Source organism: Canis lupus, chromosome 16, assembly GCF_011100685.1.
Source record: "Canis lupus familiaris isolate Mischka breed German Shepherd chromosome 16, alternate assembly UU_Cfam_GSD_1.0, whole genome shotgun sequence".
NCBI classification, from domain to species: domain Eukaryota; kingdom Metazoa; phylum Chordata; class Mammalia; order Carnivora; family Canidae; genus Canis; species Canis lupus.
In genome coordinates, this window is record NC_049237.1 from 36274147 (window position 1) to 36287015 (window position 12869).

The 12869-nt window shown below is 40.1% G+C and overlaps 1 protein-coding gene and 1 non-coding gene across 3 annotated transcripts in view; both read right to left on the reverse strand.

The window, feature by feature from the left end:
* ERI1 (exoribonuclease 1) overlaps positions 1–12869 on the reverse strand; it is a 58141-nt gene that overhangs the window by 13021 nt on the left and 32251 nt on the right. The gene's annotated exons all lie outside the window — the stretch shown is intronic.
* On the reverse strand, positions 10626–10770 carry MIR8848 (microRNA mir-8848). The gene has a single exon (NR_128797.1). It is a non-coding gene; the product is annotated as a microRNA mir-8848 (primary transcript).

Sequence of the window (12869 nt, forward strand, 5' to 3'; positions counted from 1 at the left end):
AAGTGCTGTATGAGGACAGAGTGACGGGACCAGCCACAGCCCTCAGAATATTCATAATTGAGTCATCGGAGTCATACAAGCCAAGCCTGAAATTGGGCAGTTAGGGGAGAGCAGTACATACACAGGTCCCCCATACATACCATCCACATATCTGACAGCCCACACAGAACACATTCATCATTCGCCTTAATGGGGGGATTTTTAAGAAGACACAAGAGTTCTAGGGGATATCCAAAATAGGTTGCATTGTTAGTGAGGAAGAAGAAGGGAAATTTAAAATATTAAATTTTTGTACTTCCTCCTTGCTCAAGTATAGTTCAAAGGCTAGAAACCCAATGAGATGCACTTAGACATAAAGCACACTTGAAACTAGTATTGCACACCAGAAACTGTACGTTAACTGGAATATATATATATATATATATTTTAATTTTTTATTTATTTATGATAGTCACAGAGAGAGGGAGAGAAAGAGAGACAGGCAGAGGGAGAAGCAGGCTCCATGCACCGGGAGCCCGACGTGGGATTCGATCCCGGGTCTCCAGGATCGCGCCCTGGGCCAAAGGCAGGCGCCAAACCGCTGCGCCACCCAGGGATCCCTGGAATATATATTTTTAAAGATTTTATTTATTTTTGATAAAGGGAGAGAGAGAGAGTGTGTGTGTGTGTGTGTGTGTATGCGCGCGCACAAGCTGGAGGAGGGGCAAAAAGGAGGGGAGAGAGAATCTCAAGCCGACTCCCTGTTGAGTACAGAGCCTGACTCTGGGCTCGATTGCGCAACTCCTCAAGGATCCTTGAGTCAGATGCTCAACTGACTGAGCCCCCAGGCATCCCTAATTGGAATTTAAAGAAAAACTTAAAAAAAAAAAAAAGGAATAGAGGCAAAGCCCACCTATTCCAACAAATGAGATAAAATGTAGTTGGCAAGGAATCAATAGTCAAATCTTTTCTCTCCAGAGGCTACAGCAAACTAGTGCAGAGCCTTGGAGAGATAACAGATGCACTAGGCAGATATAAGAACCTATGCTTGGGAGCAATAGAGGGAAGGGCTGATTTCAAGCAAGCTCAGGTGTCACCTCCTGAAAGTATAACATTTTCCGCCAGCTTCATTAGCAAACTTTTCATTCTAGATGCAGAGGATAATCACATCTAGACTTCCTCCAAGGGCAGAAAGCCAAAGCACACTGCAATGTGACAAATGAAGCATCCCCATAAGCATAAAGAACAGGGAACTGGCTGCTTTGCCACAGATTTTGAATGTGAGTGATGAGCAGGTGACAGAAGTATAGGCTGGAGGGTAGAGAATGGGGGGGATAACCATATATTATATCTTAATGCATTAAATTTAAGATGCTGGTGACACATTCATGAAATACCCGACAAGCTGGTAAAGAACTTCTGGAACTCAAAAGAGAGGTCAGGGCAATAGATTTTAGGAACTTTTTGCAGGGAGGTGATAAAATCTTGTGCGTCTCAGGGAGACAGTAAAGCAAGGTGAGGACCAAGGACACAAGCTTAAGGAAATATATACTGTCTGAGACATTCTGGTTATACAATCCCCAAGTTTTTCTTCTTCTTTGTATAGAGATTCCTCTCAGCCTTGAGAAATTCCTAATGCTTATCTTATTCTATTCCTTTCTACCTTGAGCAGAAGTAGTAAATTTTCTCCCCAAACCTGACAGTCAAATAGACCTCTGGAATAAATGCCTTTACTCAGCAAGGCCATAAAAAATGTTGTAGTACAGTGCAGTGTTTGAACGGATTAATAACCCTTCTCAAGAATAAAGAACTATGGTATCTGAGACAGAAGATTCTTATTGCATTGATCTCTGTAATTTGAGCAAAGTCACTTATAAGAATGTTTTAAATTTTAAGTTGGAACTGTACTACACACTACACCTGATTTTTTAAAACTCTCCTCCTTTCTCTTCTCCCCAAACACTAACCAACAGAACACAGGTTGCCTACATAAGGAATGCAGGATTTAACACCAATGGTAGGACTTAGGGTTTATTTATTATATTTTACCTGTCTTTCCTGAATTTCTTGAATCACCATCAAGTTAGTGTTTGTAGTTCCCACATTTTTCTCCCTATATACACAGAATGAACAAAAGTCTTGGTCATTGTTCCCTAAGGGGCCCCGTATGCATTTTAAGCAAGCTAGCAGAAGTACAGTGTAATCGCTCAAACACTCAACAGAGAAAGTGATTGGGTTTCAGCTGTCTGCACTGAAAACTGTTTCCTAACATTCCACCTAGTGTGTATGCAGTTTCAACACAGCTTGGGCCTGAATAAGCACTAGACTGAGGTGGGAAGAGCGCTAACCCAGGTGTTCTTGACATTATCTGATAAAGGGAACTCAAAAGGCTTGGTGTTGGCTGGTTGATGGATAAGCTCTATGACATTAATGAGGCAGAAGCAGGCTAGTTTGTTTTACACTCTCCTCCCCTACAAAAGATTAACCCAGTGTTCTCAGTGCTCACTAAGGAAGTCCTAAATAAGAACTTTTATCAAATGTGGACTCAAAAAAAAAAAAAAAAAACCCCACAGTATCACTGATGGAAATGTTTTACAAACACACAGAAATAAGGGTAGAACTTTTCAATGCTCTGGACCAGATGCCTTCATAAGGGGTGTATTTAACCCTATGAGGGGTACTTTAAAACCTTTCAAGGGGTCCTTGAGCAAGGATAATTTTAAAGGAATCTTCTTGCACATTTTTACCTTTCATACATACCCTTCCCTCAAACTGAGCAGTCTGAAAAACAGAACACTGTATTCACAATATTCCTTCCATTCAAAGGCACACTGCTCACCTTCCCAACCTACACCAGATTGTACTGCCTGAGGCATTAAGGTCTAAGTACAGAGTGTTAGTCCTTGGGGCTTCCTGACTTTCCCTATTCTGTATTTCTGTTTAGGGAGATATAGAGATGGGTGTTTGGGGAATTATTAGAATGTGTTCAAAGTCTGGGTATGTGGAGCACCAGGGTGGCTCTGTGGTTGAGCATCTGCCTTTGGCTCTGGTCGTGATCCCAGGGTCCTGGAATTGAATCCCTCATCGGGCTCCCCGCAGGAAGCCTATCTTCTCCCTCTGCTTATGTCTCTGCCTCTGTGCCTCTCATGAATAAATAAATTTAAAAATCTTAAAAAAAAATCTGGATATGTGGTAAAATGGGATACAGCATAAGTAAGAAGGATTTTTATTTAACAAATTGGCCACTTTCTATCTTCAGATTCTTGCCAAGGAAGAACTAGATCCTTCTTGATGGAAGCCCTACCAGCAAAGCAGGAAGTACCTGTAAGAAACACTGAATGCTACAGATTGTCTCATAAGTAACTTTTCCTGCTATTTAAAATACTCTTCTTTAGAATTATCACTGACTGGAAAACAAAGTACCCTTGAGCAGTCAAAACAAGAATAGTTTAGAGATGCTGATCATTTTAATTGTAACTTAAAATATCTTTCAGGATGAATAGAATTTTCATGATGCACTGAATTAAGAACTGCAAACAAAACTTTTCATGATCATATCATGAAATACTCATTTCAAATAGTCAATCTCAATTTATTTAATCTCATGAGATGATTTATATTTCCTACCACCATTAAGAGAAAGTAAACTGGATTCTAGTTGCAACATCAGTTAGTTTTTAGCAGCCTATAGTATTTCATAGAAAAGTCTGATCCTATCTAATACATTTAATGTTGTATTTGATTCCTAATTCTACCAAAAGCCAAACACCTTCATTCAATATATGCACACAGCTTTATCGTAAGAATATCTTGCCACCCTACATGCTAGAAGTTATTATAAATAACTTGTAATTTTAGCTTATAGAGAACTGTGATTGTTACAAGTTAAATAATGAGAAGTAGTAAATTGATTTATCTTGTTTCTTAAATTATGTTAAATCTATGTAATTTTAAGCCTTGACTAATTTTAGACAAGAAGTCTTCGGTGATGTTCTTAATGATTTTTATAATATTCTTCAAAATTTCTTAACACAACGTTTGAATTTTCAAGTCAGGCTTCCTGACAGAAGTCTGATTTAGCTATTTAATCATGAGATGGTGGATATTTGATTTGGTTTCATTATATGGTGGACATCTGCCATAAAGTGATTAAATCTGCAGTCCCAAGGTTTTCATGAATTACATATTTAGTGAAATAAATATTATGATGAAAATATATTTAAAGCACTAACTCTATCAAAAGAGTATATCTGAAAGATGTTTTGGAAGTAACAGACTGGATTTCCCAACTGGGTTAAATATGTTAAATCAAATAAAGCTTTTCTAAGTGAAAGAGTAACAGTTACAATTAACAGTCATTTGATTGTCTTGGTAAAGCCCTCTCGGTTTATGTCCCCAAATTTGAGAATAAATACTTCTAAGTAAGAAACTTTGCTAAATGTTAGCTACCAATTTTCTGTTTTCAACAACAACAACAAAAAATGAACAATAAACTAACCATACTGTCAGCTGAAGGATGATTAAAACTACAATACGATTTTTGACATGGAATTTTAAAAATTGAGGGAAATTGTTTTAATAAAGCTACTTCCATTCCCATCCCTTTATTTAGGGGCTGTTGTCAGGATTTACAAAGATAGAAATGCAAGTTAGATATAGAATTAATGCTGAACCCTCCTTCATTCTAATAATGCCATTTATCCAAGGATATATAAACTAATCAGAAAATAATCTCATTAAAAGTAGACTTAAAAAAAAAAGACTTTCAAAAACTTTCCATTTAATAAGTGTCAAATTTTTAAATGTATATTTTGATCAATTACATAAGATAATTTAAACTCAAAATAGAAGAAATTTAGCACAGCTTTAAGATCACAAGAAAATAAAATTTTAAATGTATATATTCATTTTTGTTGCAAAGATGTAGGACAATGTGATCGATAGGACTTTCAAGCATAAAAACACATAGTAAAATTTTAAGGCAACCAATTCCAGAAATATGAAAATCGAATCTAATGAACTTGACCCCTTGTCCCTCAAACTAGCCTCCTATTCCCAAATATTGTAAACTTCTCTGGGGAAGGCATGCGCTGGTGGTGGTGGTTAGAAAGTGGTCACCTTGTGATCACTTAGTTTAGCTTAGTGCCTGGTCAGTTTGTACAGTAAGTCTCACTACTTTTACTTTTGTCCTGTGTGACAGTACAGACTAAAACATACACTTTCTCCCTCATTATTATTCTAATAATATGACCTCACGTTTTCACAGTTCCATTTTTTTAGGTCTCATGTAGGTATTATGGTAGGGTTTTGCTGTTGTTACATTAGTATAAAGTCTTGTGAGGGAATTGCAATGAAAATATAATTTCAAGAAAAAACAAATATTTGAAATTTTAAATATTTGTGTTATTTTCTGTAATGGTTAATGGTATTAAATTCTACGATATCTCAACTCTGTTGGGTATACCTGAAAGAGTAATGAACATTTTGTTGTAAAATGTCAATATTTATACTATGCTGGGAATTATATCCCTTTGCCAATATTTAAACGTAGGGACAGCTTTAAGTATAATGTTGATAGTTCCCTTTTAAAACTAGTTTTTAAAAAAGTATTAGGGAGTACTTGCACACAAAAGTTTGAAAAATCACTGCTCCAGACAAAGGAAAAGTAAGCAATGACCTTTTCAAAGCCAAAGATAGTTGGGAGCAGATTTTTTTTAATCAGCATTGCATAGACTGAACTAGGAAGGAGAACTTAGCATTTGTTTGCTTTTCCTGGCACCTAGAGGGAAAGCCAAGTATAGGCAGGGATTAAACAGTACTGCCTGAGTCAGTCTTTAAAAATGTATTTATGGTGCATAGTAACAGGGAAGAGTAGGGAACAGCCCATATCTAGAACTCTGCCCACATAACAACTCCTTTCTCAGAGAGTAGTCAACACTTATGCTCTCCACCCTTTGCAATTTCAGAAAAAGGTACTAATCTTATGGAATGTATTTTACCACCATTAATTACTTTGAATTGAGCATCCCTTATGTGTTAGGTTCTGAGGACACACTATATTAAGAACCTGCACTTGAAGAATTTACAATCTTGTTGGAGAGACATAAAAAACATGGAGATAAATATGAATCTGTGCAATGAGTGAACAAATAGAGGAACGTATTGCCAAAGGTCTGGGTAATCTGGAAGCAAGAAGGCTGGAATCAAAGTTGGTCTTTTAAAAAAACCAATGAGAGCACAAGATTGATAGGCAATTTACTGGGGACTGAAACAGGCTGGTGTAGGTATGATGCAGGTATGACGGTGAGTAGAATAGTGATTAGCCAAGAACAGATGGCTGCTATAAAAGCTGGAAGGTAGCTAGAAACCACACTGTGGAGGGGCCTAAATGCCAGCAGAGATCTGCATTTTACCCTAGGAGAAACAGGAAGGTTTCTGAGATCAATGTGCAACAAGGTAGGGTATTTTATTGTTTTTGTTCTTTAGAAATACCTTCCAGTCTTACCCACATTTCCCGTAAGGAACATGCAAAGCATAGTTTATCCTGCAATATGGTGCCAAAGAAACATAGGGGGTGAGGTCATGGGCTTTGCAGTGAAGCTCTGGGTTTGAATCCTCTCTCTGCCATTTAATTCTACTATTTTGTTCTCTTGTTCAACAGGGGGGGCGGATAAGGATTCATATTGTAAATTTGTTATTGAGCATACTATATATGAGTATGCTCAATGTGAGCATGTGAGTCCACAATGATTTTTCAGTTTTCATCCTAAAGAAATTCAAATTTTCCTTGATAACACTTAGAAATTCAAAAGCAGATCTAGCTTAATACCTCAGAATCATCAGCCCTTTACCCAAGTATTAAAATAGGATCCATAAAACAATTACCCCCACCTCTCAGCCTTGTCAGCCTCACTGCAGCCTTCACCTTGAGAACATAGTGAAAAAATTTTATAGCCCTTTCCTTCCCCATTGACTCCATCCCCAACAAGTCTTGCAAGCTTGTTACCTTTGATGTTGAGTATTTCATAATTCCATTCAAAAGGAACACCGAATTACTTTCTGACATGTAATATTTAGTACAATCAGATATTGAAAAGTCTAAGCTGCAGCAAGAGAACACTCATCCCATCCAGAATAACCTATTTGTTCTCAGAATATCAAATGAGCTGAGGTCTCTAAGAGGAGGTGGTATAGCAGAGGAGTAAGGTGCAAAGACTCGAGTTTGACTGCCTAAGTGTGAAATTCATATTAAGTATGGGAATTTCATACTTAATCTTTGCCAAGGTAACCTCTCTATACCTCAATTTTTTCATCTGTAAAATGGAGTTAATGCCTTCCCTACAGGATTCTCATAATAGACTGAAGTGCTTTCACAGTATTCAGTGATAAGCACCTGAACATCTAGCTCTAGGTTATCATGGTACCACAGTTGACTTCTTATTTATTGATGGAGCTTCTACATTTCTATAGACCAAGGAGGTACGAGTAGGCAAACTTTTTCTGCAAAGGGCCAGGCGGTAATGTTTTCAACCTTCCTGGCCAGATGGCCTCTATTCCAACTACTCTGCTACTGCAATCCAAAAACAGCCAGAGAGGACAAGGAAATAAATGAGCATGGTAGCTGTGTTCCAGTAAGACTTTACAGAAACAGAAATTTAATTTCACATTATTTTCATATTACAAAGTAATATTATCCTTTTGACTTTTTTCAACTATTTAAGAATGTAAAAACCAGACTTAGTTCATAGGCTATACAAAAATAGATGGCAGGCTGGATTTGGCCAATGGGTGGTAGTTTACCAGCAGCTCTAGACTCAAAAGTGTATCGGCTTTGGAAGCTTTGTGGGGGCAGGGAAATTTGAAATATGGGTTTGTGGTGCAGAAGAAAGAGGAAACTTCTAAGTATATAATAGAAAAAGAACTACTTAATGCTGCCATTCATTTACTAACACTGGACTCAACCACGTGCAGAACATTCCTGGGATCCCACACTGTTGGCATCAAAGATGTAGAAGTCTCAGTCCCTGCTCTCAAGGAGTTTATATTCTCCACAGTGTCTTAGAAACGAAGTCGGTCTTCAAAATACAACATATCCGATTAGCATTCACAGCATGTAGTTTCTTTGGTGAGCCCGCCTGCAGCCTACACCAAACAGCAGTTATCTTTACTGCTCCCTCTCAATAATTTCACGACCCACTCTTTCCCTCTCCCCCAAATTATTGTTTTGCATGACCATTTGGGGAGTAACATTCATAGTGATGTTACTAAATAAAAAGAACAAGTTGGGACTCCTGCGTGGCTCAGTGATTGAACATCTGCCTTTGGCTCAGGTCGTCATAATCCCAGGGTACTGGGATCCAGTCCCATCATCAGGCTCCTCGCAGGGAGCCTGCTTCTTCCTTAGTCTATGTCTCTACCTCTCTCTGTGTGTCCCTCATGAATAAGTAAATAAAATCTTTAAAAGTATATATATAAAAAAAATTAAAAAGCAGGTCAACTGGTCCTACCTTTATAAAAAATGACCATTTAACCTAGTCTCCAAAGATACATTTTTTTTAAGAGAGATTTTATTTATTTATTCATGAGAGACACACAGAGAGAGGCACAGACATAGGCAGAAGGAATATCAAATTAGAGAGGAGAGTGGAGACTCAACAGAGCAATTACCAATGGTTAGGAAGAAGGTAGACAGAGGGAGAAACAGGCTTCATGCAGGGAGCCCAATGTGGGACTCGACCCCAGGACTCCGGGATCACAGCCTGAGCAGACGCTCAATAGCTGAGGCACCCAGGGGACCCAACATCTCCCTTTTAATAGGTAATTCACTAGAGGCTTCTATGGACTTTCATTTCAATCCAGGTAGAAATCTGTCCCCAGGAGGCAGATTAAACAGGACCATTGTTAGGCAAAAAGGACACTTCAGAAAAACATTTTTTCACAGCTTATGTTTTGAAGTGCTTTATCCAAAAGAACATGGAACAAACAAAACACAGACAAAGTTGCTCTGGCATATATCTCAGTTCGAAAGATCATTAATTTGAAAATAATACAGCAGAAACCAGTATGCCAATATGTCTTAACAAGTGAATATCAGAAAGCAAAGAAATTAACATAGCTAATGACTAAGAAAAAAACAAAGGGTTGTTTGTAAATAATAATTAATAAATATTAATATCATAATGGTAAATAGTATACATTAAAATGTTAATAGTAAAAAAAATGACAAGAATAAAATATTACTAATATTGCTGATTTTCTGGAATACTAAATGGCATTCGTCTCCTAAGCATTTTTTTTTTTTGCAAGAATTAGCAATACTGAATACCTCAAGGATAAGAGAACACAACAAAAGTCAAACCACAGAAAGCAGTACTCTTGATGTTTAAGATCATCTCATCAGAACAGGCATGATTAGTCTCAGCAAAATCCAAACACGAAGTCAATCTGATAGAAGGAATATCAAATTAGAGAGGAGGGTGGAGACTCAACAGAGCAATTACCAATGGTTAGGAAGAGGGTGGTGTCTGCAAATGGAGGGGCTAAGAGGTGACTAAGGCTCATCTCCCCCACAAAAATAACAAAAATGATAAACAACTAATTACAAAATGACAAAAACAGGGAAAACTATGTTTCCCTAAAACAGGGAGAACTCTGGAGGACTAAGGAGCAGCAAAAACCCTGCAGAGCTAAAAAAAAAAAAAAAAAACATGGGAAGGGCAGCCCCGGTGGCGCAGCGGTTTAGCGCCGCCTGCAGCCCAGGGTGTGATCCTGGAGACCCTGGATAGAGTCCCACATCAGGCTCTCTGTATGATGCCTGCTTCTCCCTCTGCCTGTGTCTCTGCCTCTCTCTCTCTCTCTCTCTCTCTCTCTCTCTCTCTGTCTCTATGAATAAATAAATAAAATCTTAAAAACAAAACAAAACAAAACAAAACATGGGAAGCCATCTGGAAAAGCACCGGAAGCATTTTAGCTGTGTCACCTCCTCTTGGTACAGAGCAGCTGGGCACCATGAGGGGTTCTCACAGAGATTCACCTCATGAGAATGAGGAGAGGGAAACCCCAGCAAGCTTCACTGCTGTGGACGTTTTGCAGCCTTTGCTGCTGAAGACCTCACAGTCTTCACCAACACCAATTCTAGCTGCTGTATCTCCTCCTCCCCCAGAGGCCTGTTGTGGCTATGCCCTACTCTCAGAGCTCTGGATGCCACAGCACCTTGCCATGTACAGGACCAGAGCTGCTAGTGCTCTGTGCTCTACCCACTGTGTTGCAACTTTGTCTCTGGGACACCTGTTGCTGCTCTGTGCCCTGCTCTCAAAATCCCAGGTCACGCTTTCCCTGCCAGCACCGGGGTCAGGCTGCACTACTCAGAGATGGGCCCCCACAGGTCCCAGATCACGGCTCTGAAATCACCATAATGGCTAAGCTTCCACTCTTCTGCAACCTTCCCCCTGGGTCCCAAGATGTGGCTTTAGTGGGCCTCCACTAGGGATGTGCTGCTGTGGCTGCTCTTCCAAGACTGCCTCCTGGGCCCAGAGTTAGAACTCAGACCCACCATCCCTATGCCATGTTGCTACTGCACTCTACTCCCTTGGGCCCAAGCCACTCACTCCCGCACCCTGTCATTAAGGGCCTGTGCTGCTGTGTCTCCCTCCCCACCACTCCACCTGAGTCACTGAAAGGAGCCCAACTAGCACCCTGGTTTCACAGAAGATCAGCACATACCTGCACCTCAGACACCAGTGCTACTGCCAAGTGCACCCCTGCCCACAGACCCAGTTGCTGTGGTGGTTCCATATCCATGATCCCAAGACTCCACTCTACTCCTGCTCAGAGTGCCAGGATGGCAGACCAAGTGCCAGGAGGTATCCCCTCAGCTAGAAGGGACAGCTTCTCCCATGGGCAAAATGGGGGAACTGAAGGACTCCAGGAGCCTTTTCCTCTAAGGATCCCAATAGCCCTCACCACCACTGCCACCCACAGGACCTCTGCAGTCTTGGCCACAGAAGACCCCTTCAGGTCTGTACCAACACTGACCTTGGCTAATAGGGCTGCACAGAGAGTAAGCCGCTGTGTTTTCCCAGGAACCAAAGATACTGCACCCCAGCCAGCCAGGGCTCTCACAGCCAGCTTCAGGTGAAAGTTTCCCACCAAAGCCAAAGCCAGGCCAAAAAAAAAGCTGGAAGAGGTCACTGCTCCCGCAAAATGTACAGACATCAATGCAAAGCCATCAGAAACAAGAAAAAGCATGGAAAGAAGATACCACCAAAGGAACACAATAATTTTCCTGTAACTGAGCACCCAAAATTATAGATCTGAGTTACCTGAAAAAGAATTCAAAATAATCATTTTAAGGAAGCTCAGCAAGATTCAAGAGAACATAAATAGGTAACTCAATGAACTCAGGAAAGCAACACATGAACAAAAGTTTGAAAGAGATGGGAATCATAAAAAAGAACCAAACAGAAACTCTGGAGCTGAAGAATACAGTAGTCACTTGTTTTGCTTTCCACGGTTTCAATTATCTGTGGTGAACTGTAGTCCAAAAATAGGGAACAGAAAATTCCAGAAACAAGTAATTCCTAAGTTTTACATCGTGCCCTGAATGGCATGATGAAATCTCAAGCTGTCCTGCTCCACCCTATTGAAGGCATGAATCATCCCACTGTCCAGCATATTCACATGGCACAAACTACCCGCCCACTAGTCACCGAGTAGCCACCTCCTTTATCAGATGGGCTGTTGTGGTTTTGAGGTGCTTGTGTCTAAGTAACCCTTATTTTATGAAATAACAGCCCCTAAGGGCAGGACTGGCAAATCAGAGAAGCTAAAGAAAAGCCTTAAGATGCTTCTCGGTGAAAAGTAAAGTTTTCGACTTAACAAGAAAAAAAAATCGTAGGCTGAGGCTGCTAAGATCTCCTGTAAGAATTAATCTTCCACCCATAAATTTGTGAAGAAGGAAAAAGAAATCTGTGCTAGTTTTGCTGTTGCACCTCAAACTGCAGAAGTTACAGGCACAGTGTATGATAAGTGCTTAGTTAAGATGGAAAAGGCATCAAATTTATGGGTGGAGGACATGAACACAAAATGTTTTGACTGATGGCAGCATGTTGTGCCAGCATGTTGTGCTTTATTTACTGAGCCTGTAAAGGCTTCAGGAGACCTGGAGGATGAGGAGCCTCTGGCTCTGAGGATCCCAATGGCCCTTGCCACCACTGCCACACCCAGGACCTCTGCAGAGACAGTGGGAGCTTGGCCCCTCCAATGATGGGGGATCTCCTAAAACAAGTGATGCCAAGCCATTTACCACAAGTAACAGATGGTTATTACATAGATTCAAGAATAAGTTTGGACTAAAAAACATAAAAACTACTGGAAAGACTATGACTAACAATGAAGAAGGTGTTGCTACATGTTTGGTAGAGTTGAAAAAGTTGATTAAAGAGAAAGGATACTTGGGGCACATGGATGGCTCAATAAAGCTCCGACTCCTGATTTTGGCTTAGGTCATGATCTTAGAGTCATGAGATTGAGCCCAGCATCGGGCTCCATGCTGGGTGTAGAGCCTGCTTAAGATTCTTGCTCTTACTCTCCCTCTGCCCCTACCCTCCCCACCAAAAAAGAGAAAGGATACCACCATCCAAAGCAAGTCTTCAACTGCAATGAAATCAGGCTCTTCTGGAAGAAGATGCCCAATAGAACATACCTTCATAAAAGTGCAAGAGGGGTACCAGGGCAGAAAACATAAGACAAGTTAACTCCTACTATGTGTTAACATTTGTGCAAGGCATAGGATAATCCCACGCAGAGCGTACAAAGCAAAGAACCCGTGCGCTCTCAAAAACGAAAACAAAAATTATCTGCCCATGTTCTGGCAACATAATCAGAAAGCA